This window comes from Phalacrocorax aristotelis, chromosome W (genome assembly GCF_949628215.1).
Source record: "Phalacrocorax aristotelis chromosome W, bGulAri2.1, whole genome shotgun sequence".
Classification (NCBI taxonomy): Eukaryota; Metazoa; Chordata; class Aves; order Suliformes; family Phalacrocoracidae; genus Phalacrocorax; species Phalacrocorax aristotelis.
Window position 1 is genome coordinate 226,194 of NC_134310.1, and position 19,404 is coordinate 245,597.

Consider the following 19,404-nt stretch of genomic DNA (forward strand, 5'->3'; position numbering starts at 1 on the left):
CGAGAGAAACATCTAGACAGGCTACAGCGGGCAGAGGCAGGAATTAAAACCTAGGGACAGGGAGCTGGACAGAGAGAGATGGAGGTCACAGGGAACAGCGGTGGCTGCAGGAAGAACAGGAATTCATGAATAGGGCAAGGGAGCTGGACAGAGAAGAACTCAGAAAGGCAAGAACAGTAGCAGGGTACAGAGCAGAGAAGACGAATTAAAAAGCACGGGGGGAGCGTTGAGGCAGACAGAGAGAGATTAAGAAAAAAGTCACGGGCTACGTGGCAAAGCAGGAGGAATTCAGAAACGAGGATGGGAACCAAGGGAGAGTGTGCTGGTGAAGGATAACGGGCATTAAAAGTGAGGGACGGGGAGCTGGGAAAAGCGAGGCAGAGAAAAACAGAATCACAGAGAGAATCACACAAAGCCAAAAAAGAAGAAACTGAACAACAGGAACAGGTGTAACCAAAGCGATGAAATCAACCAACCAGAGACGGTGTTCCATTACGGGAACATGGAGCGTACCAATCAGCGCACCTGTCGATCTGCATTTTAGTGCCTAGGCGATCGTTAATGTCAGCAGAACAACAGACAACATGCTTCTGTCAGAAAAGGATGACAAAACGCGGTTTCGCTTAGCGGACTGAGAAAACTAGCCAAGACTGCCAAGAGTAAGAGCCGAGAAGCTAAAAGGTAATTCCGGCAGGGGGAGATCGCGACCACCGACTCACAGACCACCACCGACCCAAGTAACAGAAGAGAACAACGGAAGAGGACAACCGAGCCTGCGCAGCGATTTACATACGGAACGAGCAAGTTTGTACCAATCAGCAGACAGGACAATAATGACTATGTATGAATACGTAAAACATTGATCTACAAATTGTACGGGAAAGGTGCGTGAGGTACGCACGCCAGGAGGAGCGATCCCCCGTGCATCCGGCGCCGCGAATAAAGAATGCCTGCTCTTTAATACTAAATTGGTGTTGAGGAGTCGTTTCCGATTTTAACGCGTTTTTCGGTAACACAGGGAGTCAGATCAAGAGAGCCAGAGAACAACAAAACACCGACAGGCTACAGGACAGAGCAGGAGGAATAAAAAAAAAAAAAACGGAGCCAGAGCCAGGCAGAGAGAGGCGGAGAAAGAAAAAGGAGCCACAGGCTACAGGACAGAGAGAGGGAGGACTGAAAAGACGGGGAGGCAGGGAGACACTCAGAGCGAGATGGAGAAAGAAGGTGCGGGGGGGGGGGGGGGGCGCAAAAAAAAAAAGTAAATTTTGCAGCAGGTAAGGAAAGAGAGGGGGCCGGGGGAGAGACAGGGAGGGCCCAGGACGCACAAGAGAGGCAACGGGGCCCCAGTGGCCCAGGACTCACCGCGACTCTCGCTCTCAGCGCTGCTGGCACAATTTAGCCGTTCAGATGCTTCTTTCCCCTCCTCTCCTCCCTGCCTCTTCTGCAGCTCCAGACTCTAGGCCGTCCTCCACCTGAAGAGAATACGTGGGTGTCTTACAGCTCTTACCAGATGAGGCTTCCTAGGCACGTAGCCTAGCTCGCTCGTGCACTACACGCCCGTACCCAACTCCGGGTTACGCGTACAGACCCTACGGTGCACGTTGGTGGCCTGGCCCGCTGCGGGCTATGAAGGGGGATCCTTCCTCCCCCACCTGCATGGACAGGCTCTCTCTTGCCTGCGGCAGGAAGGCAGCTGGCAGCCAGAGCACCTTCAGTTTCTTCTTCTTTACCTTTCGTTGGCGTCTCCAGCTTCAGCTGAGGCAGCTCCTGTCCGCAGCCAGGAAGGGCTTTGTCTATCCCTTTTCGGCCCTGCGCTGCGAGGACGGCGAGGACGGGCAGAGAGAAGCCACGCGAGCCTGAGACGGCCGCAGGCAACGGCATCCCCGGGGGAAGGACAGACAACCACGTCCTCAGCACGGTCTCTGGGAGAGGGAAAGAAGAAACAGTGACCGTCATTACCGTCGATCGACCCTGGCCAAAGCCTCTCCTTCCGCAGGGGCTTCTGGACACACCGCTCCCTCCCCACGCTACTGCTAAGGGCCCCTGCACCAAGGGGGAATCCAGTGCGCTTGAGGGACGGCTTGCTGCCTTCACGACAGGGCCTGGGGGCGGCCTAAGGCTATGCAGCACGCTTATGGGGAGGTGCCGGAGCTGGGGGCAGGCGCACGGGGCAAGGGGGGCCCGGGGAGGCTGAGCGGGACCTCCGGTGGGCCGGGGAGGCGGCCATCATCTGCGCCCTGGGCACGGGGAAAAGGTCATCGTCCTCCTCCTTTCCCTCTTCCCTTCTGTCAGCTCCCGGGGAACTCACCGCTTCTCGGGAAGCGGCCGCACCCGCAAGCCCCCAGTAATCAACACGAAGCCAACCCCAAAAATACACCTCGCGTACCGTACGCGCCACGGCCGCCCGGCACCCGAGCGCCGGAAGACCGCGCCTCCCGCCATGCCCGGCGAACCACGTGACAGGGCCGGCAGCCACTGCGCCAGGAATACAGCTCCCGGCATGCTCTGCGGCACAACCCGGCCGCCCGGCAGCCGCAAGGACTACAGCTCCCGGCATGCTCTGCGGCACAACCCGGCCGCCCGGCGGCCGGTTTGATGCGGAGCCACCCAGCATCCCTGCGAGCACAGCTGCAGGCGCAACAGCAGTTACGCAGCCACAACTAGGCACTAAACAAAGGCTTTCCAACACTGGAGGTCTAGAACAGGTAGACATTAGCACAGAAGCACAAGGGGCTCCGTCACCCTGCACAAATCTCCCCGTGCCTACACACGCACACGTTCAGAAGTTAGTTATCAGAAAACGCCCGACTCAGCCATTTGCCACAGTCACGAGACTCACGACATGATAACACGACATGACACACGAGGTGGGCTCAGAGTTTTAAGGCAAGAAATACCTCCCACGCCCCCCACCCGAGATCTTTCAGGGTCCACACCTGCCATCGCCCCGCACCAAACCTACCCGGCCAAAGGCTTTCAGGTGGCCCGAAACACTGTACACAGAAAATAACCAGGGACAGACCTGCATTGTTCGGAAGCGAACGATGCCCAACCGGGGCTCCTCTGCGGGGCACGGAGCCCCCCGGCCCCGCCCGGAGACACACACCCGCCCCCCGCTGCCCGAACTCACCCACCAGCGCTCTCCGGCCCCCGGACACGGCCGCGCTGCTCTCTCAGGCGGCTGCCGCAGGCGAGGCTCGGGCACCGCCAGGCCTCCAGGCGTCCCGAGGGGCTGCCGGCCACCGCAGGGGATGGCTGCCGGCGGCCGGACCGCCGCGGCGCTCCCCGCCCAGCTCCGAGCAGGCTCCGCCGGCCGCGGGCTTCCCACGCCGGGCCGCAGAGGGGCCCCGGCACCGCACAGGGACGCCTCGCGACCCGGCCGCCACACGCACCGGCCCTTCGGCCTCCACACGCACCGCTCCCGCCCCCGCTCCGACGCGCCGCGCACGCGCCACCGGAAGCCCGAGCCCCGCGGGGCGGCCCTTAAAGGGCGGCCGGAAGGAACGGCCCCCACCGGCCCCGCCACCGCGCCCAGCCGGTGAGCGCCAGCGCCCCCTGCTGGCCGGGCCGCGCTCAGCTCGCGAGGGCGCCGAGGGCCGGGCGGGGCGGGACGCGCCGGCTCGGGGCCAGCGCCTTCTCGGAGCGAGCGGGAAACCCCTGCGGGCCCCGGTCACGGCCGGGCACAGCCGCGCGGCCTCGGAGAGCTGCTGAACGCGGCTGCCGCTCGTGACACATACCGAGCCGTCTGCGACGGGAGCGGGCAGAGGAGGAAGGGGCCGGCGGCCGCGGGGCCTGGCCCCAGGCGGGGGGGAGGGGCTGGGGCCCGGGGGGCCGCCCCCCTCCTCACAGTTCCCCCACAGTTCCCCCACAGTTCCCCCACAGTTCCCCCACAGTTCCCCCACAGTTCATCCCATGGACGGAACCGGGACCTACTGTGAGGCACTGGGAAAGAACTGGGAGGAAGCCGGGACAGACCAATATAGCCCAGTATGGACTAGACCAATATAGCCCAGTATGGACTGGAGGGAACTGCGAGGGAACCGCGAGAGAACCCCACAGAACAAACCATGGGGCACGAGAAGGCAGAGAATTAAGAATTAGGGACAGGGAGCCAGAAAAAAAAAAGAAAAAAACCAAAGGGAGACAGAGAGCAAAAGGAATCGCAATGCGTACGGAGAGAAGAGAGAAACAATTCTAGCACAGGGTCACGCGGGAGCCAGGGACAGCAAGATGGAGAAAGGACAGAAGCTACAGGCTACAGGGCAGAGAGGGAAGAATTAATGAATAGACACAGAGAGCTGGGCAGAAAGACATGGAGAAAGGCTAAAGATCACACGGCCTACAGGGAAGAGAGAAGAGAGGGAGGAATTTTAAAAACAGGGGCAAGAAGCCAGAGAGAGGGAGAGAGAAGCAACAATAAAATGGGGACAAGCCACAGGGCAGCGAGGAGGGAATCAATGAATAAGAACACGAGACCAAAGAGAACACAATGTAGAATGGAAAAAAGGAACAGCGGCCTACAGGGAAGGAGGAATTAAAGATCAGGGACTGGGAGGCAGACAGAGACACATGAAGAAACAAGTGAAAAAAAAGAAAAAAACCAAACCAACAGCAATGGGCTACAAAGACAGAGAGGGAGGAAATGAGGAAATAAAACATCGCAGCAAGGAGCTGGACAGAGAGAGATGAGGACAAACAAATAGCACGGGTCCACGTGACAGAGAACGTGGAATTAGAACACAGAGAGAGGGAGCCGGACAGAGAGAGAGGCCGAGAGAAACATCTAGACAGGCTACAGCGGGCAGAGGCAGGAATTAAAACCTAGGGACAGGGAGCTGGACAGAGAGAGATGGAGGTCACAGGGAACAGCGGTGGCTGCAGGAAGAACAGGAATTCATGAATAGGGCAAGGGAGCTGGACAGAGAAGAACTCAGAAAGGCAAGAACAGTAGCAGGGTACAGAGCAGAGAAGACGAATTAAAAAGCACGGGGGGAGCGTTGAGGCAGACAGAGAGAGATTAAGAAAAAAGTCACGGGCTACGTGGCAAAGCAGGAGGAATTCAGAAACGAGGATGGGAACCAAGGGAGAGTGTGCTGGTGAAGGATAACGGGCATTAAAAGTGAGGGACGGGGAGCTGGGAAAAGCGAGGCAGAGAAAAACAGAATCACAGAGAGAATCACACAAAGCCAAAAAAGAAGAAACTGAACAACAGGAACAGGTGTAACCAAAGCGATGAAATCAACCAACCAGAGACGGTGTTCCATTACGGGAACATGGAGCGTACCAATCAGCGCACCTGTCGATCTGCATTTTAGTGCCTAGGCGATCGTTAATGTCAGCAGAACAACAGACAACGTGCTTCTGTCAGAAAAGGATGACAAAACGCGGTTTCGCTTAGCGGACTGAGAAAACTAGCCAAGACTGCCAAGAGTAAGAGCCGAGAAGCTAAAAGGTAATTCCGGCAGGGGGAGATCGCGACCACCGACTCACAGACCACCACCGACCCAAGTAACACCACCTACTCAGAAGAGAACAACGGAAGAGGACAACCGAGCCTGCGCAGTGATTGACATACGGAACGAGAAAGTTTGTACCCATCGCTAGACAAGACAATAACGACTATGTATGAGTATGTAAAATTTTCATCTACAAATTGTAGAGGAAAGGTGCGTGAGGTACGCACGCCAGGAGGAGCGATCCCCCGTGCATCCGGCGCCGTGAATATAGAATGCCTGCTCTTTAATACTAAATTGGTGTTGAGGAGTCGTTTCCGATTTTAACGCGTTTTTCGGTAACAGTTTTCGCACCCCAGGTGGGAACCTGCTTTTGAATCTCGACGGATCCGTGGGATCGTGGGACCTGCAGCCGGCCCCGAGGAATTCTCCGGGAGAGCTTCCGATCCCCGGGCCAGAGAATTCTGAGCAAGATCCCCTGGATTGAGGTAAACAAGGCATTCTTTGAAGAAGAAACTTAGGTAGAATAATACGTGGGGTTAGTTTCCCACATAGGATAGGATAGCGGGTTTGAGTCCCACAGGCCTGCCCGTAAGGCGCGGCGAAAGCCACGCAGGGTCGGGGCCAAGAGGTGCCTCGGTTGGTAAGTCTCTGCTAGGCGAAAGCCTGTGGAGCGGGACCCGAGGGTAGGGGAGTCTTCAACAGGGGGTTGAAGTCTCCAGGGATATCTAGCAGGGGGCTACAGATCCCAGTGGCAGATTTCCAGTGAGACCTCCAACGGGGGTTGGAGTCCCTCTGACTAGTATTTGTGATAGTGCACTATCACAACTACTAGTCGACTGGGAGACGGGAGCATTACTGAGTAGGAAACCTATCCCACAGAGAACACCTTTGCGATGTATTTTGAAGCACTGGAAAGACGTCGGGGGCGGTGACCCACTAACTCGGAAACCATTAATTGAATATTGCAATCATTGGTGGCCAACGTATCAATTGGAAGGTGGGCACAAATGGCCAGAACACGAGACATTGCAATATCGTACCATCTTGCAATTAATGTTGTTTTGTAAAAAGGGAAGGCAAACGGGAAGAAGTGGCATATGTTGATTTGTTCTTTACACCGTGGAATCATCCCGAGCAGCAGAAACAGCGTGAGGTATGTCCACAAGATTCTACGGCAATGTTTCTGAAAAGAGGAAAACGTGGTGAGAACTTGAAAGAGTGTTGCTCTACTTGTGATACTGGATACTTCGCTTGATGAAACTGACAAGAAAATAGTATGGAATACAGCCAGAAGGCAGGTGCAGGGAGCACATGCTAACAGGAATTTACAGAGAACAATGAATAAGAATTTTCCATCTACAAATCCCGAGTGGGACCCTAATCAGCCAGGACCCAGGGGAATGTTGACTAGATGTCAGAGAGAGATTTTATTTGGAGTAAGACAAGCAATGCCAAAAGCAATAAATTGGTCAAAATTTATGAAGTGAGACAAGAATTAAGTGAGTCCCCTTCAGCCTTTATGGAAAGACTGAAGGTGACCACCAGAAAATATACTCATTTGAACCCAGAAAAACCAGAAAAAGCAATTCAGCTGGTCTCTATATTCATAAGACAATCAGCCCCAGATGGGGGCGGGGGGAGAGAAAACAACCTTCAGAAACTAGAACAACCTGAATCCAGAGATCTGGGTTAAATGCTTGAAGTAGCTTGGCATGAAGGAGACCAGGGGAATCAACCCTAGCTGAACACCTGGTTACACTGAAGCTACGGAATGAAGAAATAGAATTTTTGGTAGATACGGGAGCCACTTATTTGGTATTGAATACACGTGAAGAGAAATTTGATCATAAATCAGTAGATGTTGCTAGAGCAACAGGGCAAAGAAAAATTAGCCCCTCTCAGAGCCATTAAAGTTTAAATTGGAGAAGCAATGGGCAACTCACCAGTTTCTGTCTATGCCTGAATGTCCACTGCCTCTGTTATGACGAGATCTATTAGGTCAATTAGATGCTCAAGTAACTTTTAAAGATGGAGAGATTAAATCACTAATACCAGAATCAAAAGCCACAGAGGCGAGAGCGTTTATTTTACAGGATTCCTCCAGGGAGGAACGGGTTCCCGAGGAAGTGGGAAACGTAGTAATTCCTTTGGTTTGAGCGAGCGGAGCTCCGGAGCGATCTAAGTGGGCAGAGCCGGTAAAAGTAACCTTAAAGCCTGGAGCCAAGCCCGTAAGACAAAAACAATACGCTATTAAGCGAGAGGCTCGAAAAGGATTACAGAAGTTAATTATAAAATTTTTCAGAATATGAGCTTTTAGTGGAATGTGAATCAGAATATAGTACTCCTGTGTCGCCAGTAAAGAAATCTAGAGGCAAAGAGTATTAGCTAGTTCACGATTTAAGGGCTATAAATCAGGTGGTCCAAGATATACATCCGGTAGTAGCTAATCCATACACTTTACGGACCTCTTTTAAAGGAGGAGCATAAATGGTTTACTGTACTAGATTTGAAGGACGCCTTCTTTTGCATACCTCCAGGCATAAAAAGTCAAAGCCTATTTGCTTTGGAATGGGAAAGCCCCACCACAGAATGAAAGACACAGCTACCATGGACCGTACTTCCACAAGGATTTAAAAATAGTCCTACGATACTTGAGACTCAGCTGGCAAAAAAAAATTAGAGATATAGAAAAAACAGAACCCAGGGAGAGGCATCTTGTTACAGAATGCGGATGACATTCTGATAGCGGCACAAAGTAAAGAAAAATGCTTTGAAATTTTTAAATTTTCTGGGCCAAGGAAGATGCGGAGTTTCCAGAAACAAAACCCAAATAGGAAGAGAAGCAGCCATTTATTTAGGATTTGAAATATCTCAAAGACAAAGACAATTAGAAAGTGAAAAGAAAGAAACTATTTGTCAAATTCCCGAACCTAGCAGCCCGAAGGAACTGAGAGCTTTTCTGAAAACAATGAAATAGCATCAGCTCTGGATTCTGAACTATAGACTGTATGTAAAACCATTATTTGAGGCATTGAAAGACTCAAAAGGATAAATATTTAACCTGGACGCCCGGATGCCAAACGGCATTCAAAGAACTGAAAAGAGCCTCGATGATGGCCCCTGCATTAGGCCTACCTGATTTCGCTAAACCTTTTGAGTTGTTTGTCCACGAAAGACAACATTTAGCCCTTGGAGTGCTGACACAGCGACTGGGAACCTGGAAGAGACCTGTGGGCTACTTCTCCAAACAACCTGACCACGCGAGTAAAAGATGGCCTAGGTGTTTACGGGCAGTAGCAACAACAGCGCTGCCGATCCGGGAAGCCCCAAAGTTAACAATGGGACAGAAGATGACAGTATATGTCCCGCACATAGCGGTGACTGTTTTAGAACAAAAGGGGGGTCGTTGGCTATCCCTTAGCAGAATGTTGAAATATCAAGTTGTTCTGTTAGAACAAGACGATGTGGAATCGAAGACTACTGCTATACTGAATCCTGCTATGTTTTTAACAACAGAAAACCTTACGGACAATTTAGAACACGATCGCTTGCTAACTATTGAACAAGTCTATTCCAGCAGACCAGACCTGAGACACAAACCTCTGGGAAAATCCTGATCTGGAGTTGTTTACAGATGGAAGAAGCTCTGGGCGAGAAGAGAAGCGAATGGCCGGATATGCTGTCGTTATCGCCGCCGAGGGAACGGAGTCAGGGGTGCTGCCTGCAAACACCTCAGCACAGAAAGCAGTATTGGTAGCATTGAAGCGAGCTCTGCGAATGGCAGAAGGACAAAGGATAAATATCTAGACTGATTCCAAACGTGCATTTGGTGTGATCCACGATCATGGAGCTATTGGGAAGGAGAAAGGACTGCCATCAGCCCAAGAATCATCAATACAGCATAAAGAAGAAATTCTCCAACTTCCGGAAGACGTGCAGAAACCAAAAGAAGTGGCGGTAAAGCGTTGCAAAGCTCATCAATTTGGCCAGACGGCTGTAAACATAAGCAAACGACTGACCGATAAAGCTGCAAAGAGGACTGCAGAGCAAGGTATCCTTGCACTAGTACCAGTAAAACAGATCAGAATTCCAAAGTTGAAACCGAGATATAATAAATTGGATGAGCAATTAGCAGAACAATTGGAAGCATCACAAAACACAGAGAGATGGTAGGTAACACCAGAAAAACAAGTAATAACAACAACCACCCCACAAGTTATGACAGAACTTGCAAAAGAAAACCATGAGCAAAAACATTAGGCTGTAGGCGCTACGGTTTTGAGTTTAAAAACATCTGTAGCGTGTGTAGGCACGACAAGAATAGTTAAACCCATAGTAGCTAAGTGTCCAATCTGTCCTAGAAATAATCCCCTGAACCAAAGGAAACAACCTTTAGGAGTAACAAAACAAAAAATTCTCCCGGAAATTATTAGCAAATTAAGTTCTCTGAGTTACCCAGACAAAATAGATATAGCAGTATTTGTCAGTGCTGATTGACAAATTTTCTAGATGGCCAGAAGCTTTCTCGTGCTGCACCGACAAAGCTAGAGTAGTAGTTAAGACGTTGCTGAAGGAAATAATACCAAGATTTAGAGTGCCAACGGGAATGCCCTCTGATAGAGCACCACATTTTTTTGCAGAGGTACTTCAACAAATTAATAAAATTTTGGGTAGAAAATGGGACCTGCATACACCCTGGAGACCACAATCAAGTGAAAAATTTCAGAACATGAAGCAAACACTAAACTGACATAGTGGAATATTATTGATCTAGGATGGAAGTATTGAGAAAATTATTATTTCAGAACTTCCAAACAGGGGAAATGTAACCAAAGTGATGAAATCAACCAGAGACGGTGTTCCATTACGGGAACATGGAGCGTACCAATCAGCGTATCTGTCGATCTGCATTTTAGTCCCTAGGCGATCATTAATGCGAACAGAACAACAGACAACGTGCTTCTGTCAGAAAAGGATGAAAAAACGCTGTTTCGCTTAGCGGACTGAGAAAACTAGCCAAGACTGCCAAGAGTAAGAGCCGAGAAGCTAAAAGGTAATTCCGGCAGGGGGAGATCGCGACCACCGACTCACAGACCACCACCGACCCAAGTAACAGAAGAGAACAACGGAAGAGGACAACCGAGCCTGCGCAGCGATTTACATACGGAACGAGCAAGTTTGTACCAATCAGCAGACAGGACAATAATGACTATGTATGAATACGTAAAACATTGATCTACAAATTGTACGGGAAAGGTGCGTGAGGTACGCACGCCAGGAGGAGCGATCCCCCGTGCATCCGGCGCCGCGAATAAAGAATGCCTGCTCTTTAATACTAAATTGGTGTTGAGGAGTCGTTTCCGATTTTAACGCGTTTTTCGGTAACACAGGGAGTCAGATCAAGAGAGCCAGAGAACAACAAAACACCGACAGGCTACAGGACAGAGCAGGAGGAATAAAAAAAAAAAACGGAGCCAGAGCCAGGCAGAGAGAGGCGGAGAAAGAAAAAGGAGCCACAGGCTACAGGACAGAGAGAGGGAGGACTGAAAAGACGGGGAGGCAGGGAGACACTCAGAGCGAGATGGAGAAAGAAGGTGCGGGGGGGGGGGGGGGGCGGGCGCAAAAAAAAAAAGTAAATTTTGCAGCAGGTAAGGAAAGAGAGGGGGCCGGGGGAGAGACAGGGAGGGCCCAGGACGCACAAGAGAGGCAACGGGGCCCCAGTGGCCCAGGACTCACCGCGACTCTCGCTCTCAGCGCTGCTGGCACAATTTAGCCGTTCAGATGCTTCTTTCCCCTCCTCTCCTCCCTGCCTCTTCTGCAGCTCCAGACTCTAGGCCGTCCTCCACCTGAAGAGAATACGTGGGTGTCTTACAGCTCTTACCAGATGAGGCTTCCTAGGCACGTAGCCTAGCTCGCTCGTGCACTACACGCCCGTACCCAACTCCGGGTTACGCGTACAGACCCTACGGTGCACGTTGGTGGCCTGGCCCGCTGCGGGCTATGAAGGGGGATCCTTCCTCCCCCACCTGCATGGACAGGCTCTCTCTTGCCTGCGGCAGGAAGGCAGCTGGCAGCCAGAGCACCTTCAGTTTCTTCTTCTTTACCTTTCGTTGGCGTCTCCAGCTTCAGCCGAGGCAGCTCCTGTCCGCAGCCGGGAAGGGCTTTGTCTATCCCTTTTCGGCCCTGCGCTGCGAGGACGGCGAGGACGGGCAGAGAGAAGCCACGCGAGCCTGAGACGGCCGCAGGCAACGGCATCCCCGGGGGAAGGAGAGACAACCACGTCCTCAGCACGGTCTCTGGGAGAGGGAAAGAAGAAACAGCGACCGTCATTACCGTCGATCGACCCTGGCCAAAGCCTCTCCTTCCGCAGGGGCTTCTGGACACACCGCTCCCTCCCCACGCTACTGCTAAGGGCCCCTGCGCCAAGGGGGAATCCAGTGCGCTTGAGGGACGGCTTGCTGCCTTCACGACAGGGCCTGGGGGCGGCCTAAGGCTATGCAGCACGCTTATGGGGAGGTGCCGGAGCTGGGGGCAGGCGCACGGGGCAAGGGGGGCCAGGGGAGGCTGAGCGGGACCTCCGGTGGGCCGGGGAGGCGGCCATCATCTGCGCCCTGGGCACAGGGAAAAGGTCATCGTCCTCCTCCTTTCCCTCTTCCCTTCTGTCAGCTCCCGGGGAACTCACCGCTTCTCGGGAAGCGGCCGCACCCGCAAGCCCCCAGTAATCAACACGAAGCCAACCCCAAAAATACACCTCGCGTACCGTACGCGCCACGGCCGCCCGGCACCCGAGCGCCGGAAGACCGCGCCTCCCGCCATGCCCGGCGAACCACGTGACAGGGCCGGCAGCCACTGCGCCAGGAATACAGCTCCCGGCATGCTCTGCGGCACAACCCGGCCGCCCGGCAGCCGCAAGGACTACAGCTCCCGGCATGCTCTGCGGCACAACCCGGCCGCCCGGCGGCCGGTTTGATGCGGAGCCACCCAGCATCCCTGCGAGCACAGCTGCAGGCGCAACAGCAGTTACGCAGGCACAACTAGGCACTAAACAAAGGCTTTCCAACTCTGGAGGTCTAGAACAGGTAGACATTAGCACAGAAGCACAAGGGGCTCCGTCACCCTGCACAAATCTCCCCGTGCCTACACACGCACACGTTCAGAAGTTAGTTATCAGAAAACGCCCGACTCAGCCATTTGCCACAGTCACGAGACTCACGACATGACACACGAGGTGGGCTCAGAGTTTTAAGGCAAGAAATACCTCCCCCACCCCCCACCAGAGATCTTTCAGGCTCCAGACCTGCCATCTCCCCGCACCAAACGTAACCGGCCAAAGGCTTTCAGGTGACCCAAAACACAGTACACAAAAAATAACCGGGGAGAGCCCTACATTGTGGAAAAAGCGAACGATGCCCGACCGGGGCTTCTCTGCGGGGCCCGGCCCCCGCCCCGCCCCCGGCCCGACCCGCACGGAGATACCCCCCGGCCCGCGCCAGGCCTCACCTCACACGGAGACCCACCCGCTGCCCGAACTCACCCACCAGCGCTCTCCGGCCCCCGGACACGGCCGCGCTGCTCTCTCAGGCGGCTGCCGCAGGCGAGGCTCGGGCACCGCCAGGCCTCCAGGCGTCCCGAGGGGCTGCCGGCCACCGCAGGGGATGGCTGCCCGGCGGCCGGACCGCCGCGGCGCTCCCCGCCCAGCTCCGAGCAGGCTCCGCCGGCCGCGGGCTTCCCACGCCGGGCCGCAGAGGGGCCCCGGCACCGCACAGGGACGCCTCGCGACCCGGCCGCCACACGCACCAGCTCCCGCCCCCCGCTCCGACGCGCACGCGCCACCGGAAAGCCCGAGCCCCGCGGGGGCGGCCCTTAAAGGGCGGCCGGAAGGAACGGCCCCCACCCGGCCCCGCCACCTGCGCCCAGCCGGTGAGCGCCAGCGCCCCCCTGCTGGCCGGGCCGCGCTCAGCTCGCGAGGGCGCCGAGGGCCGGGCGGGGCGGGACGCGCCGGCTCGGGGCCAGCGCCTTCTCGGGGCGAGCGGGAAACCCCTGCGGGCCCCGGTCCACGGCCCGGGCAGAGCCGCGCGCACCTCCCGAGAGCTGCTGAACGGGGCTGCCGCTCGTGACACATACCGAGCCGTCTGCGACGGGAGCGGGCAGAGGAGGAAGGGGGCCGGCGCCGCCGCGGGGCCTGGCCGCAGGCGGGGGGGGGGGGGGGGGGGCTGGGGCCCGGGGGGGCCGCCCTGCTGGGTCACTGCCCTGCGCCGCACCGCGCTGGGGGCTGGGGCCCGACCGGCGCCGGGCGACCGGGGGCCGCCACGAGCAGGGGGCCTGAGCTTAGCCACGGCCTGCAAAACACCCCGAAGCGTGAGACGCTGCAAGGCCAAGGTGGTCCTTGGCAATGGGGGCGCCTGGGCTCGGCCTCCGCCTTACCTGTCATGGGTCTGCGTGGCGTTCCAGGGGAATGGTGTTTTCCTTGTGCGGAAGGTGGGCTGGCCGTTCGGCCGTGCCCCGGCCGTTACCGATCCTGCCAAAGGCGCTCGCACGCTCTGGCCCATTACTGCTGCGGTACCGCGCCGTAGCAGAAAGGTGTTGTGTTTTCTCACAAAAAGCCTCCTATGGTCAGTTGAAGAAATAACCTCCTTCCGTGGCACTGACTCTTTTTGGACAGTCCATAGCCGGCTTTCGGCTTTTGTCTTTACAGCATTCAGTTTGCTTTCTGCCTAGCTTTCTACCTGCTGTGAAACATTTGGATGGTTTTTTCTTGTTGGTTTTTTTTCCCCCTACTTGCTCCACAACTCCCACACCAACCACCCAGCGCGGCTCGCCTTTCAGCCCCCAGACCCAGGAGCCTTGCCCTGTGACGGCCCTTACATGTCAGCAGAGTTGTTCCAGCTCTCACCCTGTCCCTACCCAGCTGAGGACATCTGTGTCCGTGGGAGACACCCAGACACTCCCCCTGCAGCGTGGCAGCCCCCTGCCCCGTCATGAAAACTGCGGCAATATCGGCTAAGTTTAAAAGCGTCGGCAGGAGGTGCAGAATACGTAAATAAAGCGGCGGTTGGCTGCCGGGTATGGGTGCGATATAAATACCTTTTGTTTACAGGCCTTCGTGCCTATTCAGCGTTGAACGGCACCGCAGCCCACCCACCCCGGGGCTCACGGGGCTCGGAGAAGGGTCTCTCCAAGGGCACAACCTAGGCAGCGCAGGAAGCCCAGCTGCCACGCTCCCAGTCGCTACGGGACGCTTGCTTACAGCTACACCGACGAGGGTACGGATGAGGCTGGAACTAGCAGAAATGCTGACTCTTCTGGCCTTTTATTTGTGGAAGGTACAGCGCGCGAGCCTCGGCGGCTCACAGGAGAAGCGTGCAGTGCTGCCTGACTCTCATTCTCAGCTCACGTACTACTGCCAAAGCTCCTGCCCTGTGCTGTGCCAGATGCCGGCTGGCGTGAGCACCTGGGCTCCTGAGGGACCCCCTTGTCCTGAGAGCCAGAGGTACTCACTTCCCTTTGCATGAGGCCTGTAGGAGATATACCCTGCAATTTAAAAAATCCGTATCAAATGTGGCAGACTCAAAAGAGGGCATTTTAAAAAGGCAGGTTTGTTTTCTTTGTTAACTTTACGATCTACAGCCTAGCAAAGAGCTCCCTTTCAGTTGTCAGTCGCTTGGCTTCTCCCCTACTGACGAGGTCCCAGCCTCCCGGTGAGATCTCGCTGGAGATATTCTGAGTTTTCCCTCGAGTACGTGGCTGCCCTGGCCCGAGGCCAGCGAAGAAGCTGACTTTGCCCGTGCCTGAATCAGCAACACGGCCAGCAGGCGACTTGCAGAGCCAGGGAACCCTCGTAAAGAGGTTTGGGGGTGGGGCGCGCCACATCTGCGGCATCGGCCGTGGGAAAGGACCGGCGCAGTAAAACAGGTGGGTGAAACCGCGGTCCGCGCCAATACGTGCTGCTGCCTGGGGCATCGCTTTGCTGCGGGTCAAGTCAGATGCTCTCTGTAAGAGTCAGTCAGGGTAAAGGCAGCAGCAGATTTCTTTTCTGCTCATTTTAACAAAGGCTGGACGGAGCCCATAGAGGAAGGCACTACGCGTCTTGCTGGGTTGGTTTCCCTGCCTTCTCGTAAGCTGTCGCGGAAACTTGCACGAGCAAAGCCTGTGCAAGCTGATGACAGCCACACACGGTTGAAGAGGGAGCAGACGGTGAGAGCAGAGGTGTGCGCTCAGGCTGTGCGCTGGAAGCTAATGCTAATGCTGCAAAATAAAGAGTGGATTTTCTTTTTTGGGTTTAGGTGAGCGCTAAACATGACATGTGCGTATGTGCGTGTGTCTCTCGCAGGTTTTTGTCATACACCCCACCCTCCCACCCCAAAAAAACAACCCACACAGGCCACGCGTTAAACAGTGGTTTTCCATTGTACTTAGAAGTGCTTACATAGGTGTGTTGGTTTGTTACTTTTTATTTTTTAATGCAGAAACAGCAATACGATAGATTTAATACAGCTAGCAATTAGATGGGTGTAGCTTTAGAGCGTCGGCTGTTTACAAAGCAACCGCACACCTTCTTTAACTCACAGTTTAAACAAGTAAACTTGCAGTGCATCACACGTGCTTTGTACAGTCACGTTCCACGCGGCAGGCCAGATGCTTCACCCTGCCTTGTCCTTGTTGCCCCGACTCCAACGGGACCGCCGAGGCCATCCTGGGGACAGCGCCGCTTTCTAGCAGCTGGGTTGCTTGCCTGGACGCCCCACAGACAAAGAGTCATTCCCCACTGAACCCTCTTCTCAAATAATTTCCTAGCCCTGCAGGCCCCACGTCCTTTGGTTCATATTTCCTTTTTTCCGGGCTTGATGCACAGGACCGACGATTTCCAGAAATAGAAACAGAGGCTGATTCAGTCCAGGCTCAACATTCTCTGACCTAAACCAAACTGTCTTCGAAGAGATAGCTGTACCGTAGGCACCACCTCGGAACAGAAGTTGCCCTGTCATAAAAAAAAAAAAAAAAAAAAGAAGGAAAACAAGGCATTCAGCTGGAGGAGGCTGTGCGGTGTGCTGGGGGCGGTGGGGGTTGGAAAGAAACAGTTCAGACGATTAGAGCGAGCTTAGCGTTGCAAAGCGTGCCATTATTTTTAATTTGGCAGTCAGAAGACAATAGATTCTGACACTGATTTCCTGTGTGCTGCGGGAGTTCTCTCCTCAGCATTCCTGTGCACCATTTTACTTTTGTGTCCCGTCCGCTTCGGCTTTTGCGCTGTAGGCTCTCCGGTTCTAGCTACGCTTCCCACCACCCCCATTACTCTTTGACAAGCCCAGCTCTCACTGTGCTTCCCTTCCCTTCCCTTCCCTTCCTGTATGCGCGTGCAGGGAAAAGCCCGCGCGTCTGCCACTACAGGACACGCTCTGGGAGGCAGGAGAGATGACGACGCTCCCTGACAGAGGACACAGCTGAGGGGCGGTCCGCCGGGGCTGGGGAGATGGCAGCACCTTCCCTCAGCTGCCCCATCCGAGCACAGGTGCAGGTGAGCACTGAGGAGAGACAAGCAGGCAGGAGCCGCAGAGCGAGAGAGAAAATAAAATTCACGGGTGGTGCTACTTGCGTCTCATTTTTAGCGCAAGGGATGAATTCTCAGCACATTCTTGGAGCTGCCCCTTTGGGACTCACGGAGAAGAGGGAGGTTGGCCACGCGGTGCAGCCCAGCTCTGCTTCCCCTAAATGGTTTTACTGTTCAGGTGTTGCCCTAATCTGGCCGGTACCCCTGCAAAGAGTTTGGATTTCTGCTGCCTCTCCGGGCCAGCCGCAGACCCTGACTTCATCGCAGCGAATGACCCTGCGCTCGTCAGAGCGGTTGCCGAGTCACATCCCGCTGCCTTCCCTGCAGAACCGGTGACCCTTTTTCAGCCCTTGCCCCCTCTTCTCTCCGCTCGTTGCCCATCCCTTTATCAGTGCCGGCACCGATCCTGCCTCCAGCTCGCCCTGTCTCCACCTGCGAGCACCCAACAGGAGCTAAATGTCTCCTCAAGGACGCACGGAAGAGACGCGCAGGTAACCCAGCACAGACCCCCTGCAAACATCTTCTTTCCATTTTCTTTCCTCTCCTGACACGAAGAGATGACTTAGGAAAAAGCGTACTGCTCACACTTCACCTGCACTGCTTCTACTTTCACTTTCGCTCTCCTTGGCAGTAATTAATAGCGGTGGCTGGGGGGGCTGGGGCATTCCCCCAAAGCGGCTGCAGTTACATCCGGGCGGTTGTGGCACTCCATTAGCTCTGTAGTTTTTAAATCTAAATCTTCTGGAATTGTTAGTTCTGCTCAGGAATCACCCGTACCTGCAAATTTTCTTAATAGCTACGCTTGACCCCAGCCACTGTTTAACAGCTCACCTTTATTTCTCTTCATTTAAGAACCTAAAGCTTCGTTTACTGCTTGGGTTGGAAGCAGGAGCTGTCGCTGCCTCTGAACTGTCTAACAGCCCTGTTACAATTTCAGTACTACCCGCTCCCAATTTAGCTTTCCGGGTCGATTTTCATTCTAGATTCGAAAATTTCCTTATTTTGTTTCTGATCAGGAGTCATTAATGCCTGCAGTTGATTTAGTAACGGCTGTATTTAGATTGAGCTATTAATGACTCGCAACTCTATTTATGGCATAAAAAAGGACTGCCTTTATTTTTTTTAACTACAGATTAGGAATAATGACTGCCTGGTTTGTTCAGTAATAGGTGTGATTAAATTTAGTCACGACTCCTCCCTAAATAATATGTATTTATTTGCACTCTAACAATTTAACCTTCCCTTTACCGGCCAGGGGCACCGACAAGTGCCAGTGCGTACCTCCGCTCCCCCTGCGCCGGCTCCCCAGGGAACAGCCTCTTACCCTGACCAGAGTCTGCAGCGGCCCGTTGTCATCCCAGCTCCTCGCCCTCGAGAAAGCGGCCGCCTGAAGCGGCGGCAGCTCCGCTGCTGCCCAGAGGGGACGGAAATGGCGCGGGGTAAAGCTCTCCGGGCCGCCTGCGTCCCGCGCGGAGGCGGTGACCTCAGCAGCCTGTACGCTGTTGGGGCCGAGCCAACAACCTGAGGAGGAGTCGCAGGGCGTAGCTGTTTCTGCAACAACCACGCTTTCCCGCCTGGCTGGACAAGAAAGCGGGGCCTGCGGGGGCCTGGAGAGGTAGCATCGCTGCAGGTTGTGCCACGGCTGTTGAGAGGCCAAGGCAACACCTGAAACAGTGAACGGCACAACTAGTGAAAACCCCCAAGGTTCCGGGTTCAGTAAAGACAGGAATTGCAGCAGCACAATAAAATGATCTCACGAGGGGAAAAAAAACAGCAAAGCAAAAACCAAACCCCAAACAGAACACCATACCACTAACCCGTCTCACCGCCCCCTCAGCGCCCAAAACAGCATCCTGGGAGAAAAAAAGCAAAGCAGGCCACAAGGGACCTTTCTAGTACAGATGCCGCCAAAGAGTGCCAAGCTCTGGAATCCTTACCTCAGGCAACGCCTCCGCTTCTCTAAACGCCAGAGCACGCCTGCCCGGGGGGCTGAGACAGCCCCAAAGCTGCGACCGCCCGAGGGAACACGGGAGCACCGACGCCAGAGAAGCCCAGGGCCAGAGCCGGGGCTCTTCCACCCCCGGGCCCCGCCCCCGCCCTTCCCACAGCGCCCCGCGAAAGGGGCGGGCCGAGCCCCCCGGGGGGTGAAGGCCCCGGGAGCCGTACGAGAGCCGCCTGGAGTTCCCGGCACGGGAGGGAGGGGGGAGAGAAAACACCCAAACCGAGCCCCCCGAGCGGAGCAAACACAGGCTCGGGCTGTTGCCGGGGGGCGGGGCCTGTCGCTAAGGGGAGAGAGCCGGCACCGCCCCCCGGGCCGTTGCCGGGGGGTGGGGCCTGTCGCTAAGGGGAGAGAGCCGGCACCGCCCCCCGGGCCGTTGCCGGGGGGTGGGGCCTGTCACT

At 55.1% G+C, this 19,404-nt stretch overlaps 1 long non-coding RNA gene across 1 annotated transcript in view; it reads right to left on the reverse strand.

Moving 5' to 3' along the window:
- The window catches only part of LOC142049555 (uncharacterized), a 106,053-nt gene that overhangs the window by 23,007 nt on the left and 63,642 nt on the right, over positions 1-19,404 (reverse strand). Inside the window, exons 7-9 of the long non-coding RNA XR_012657751.1 lie at positions 11,561-11,752; positions 11,193-11,302; positions 1,363-1,472 (exon numbers count right to left, since the gene is read on the reverse strand). This is a non-coding gene — a long non-coding RNA (uncharacterized LOC142049555). The remainder of the gene's footprint in view (positions 1-1,362; positions 1,473-11,192; positions 11,303-11,560; positions 11,753-19,404) is intronic.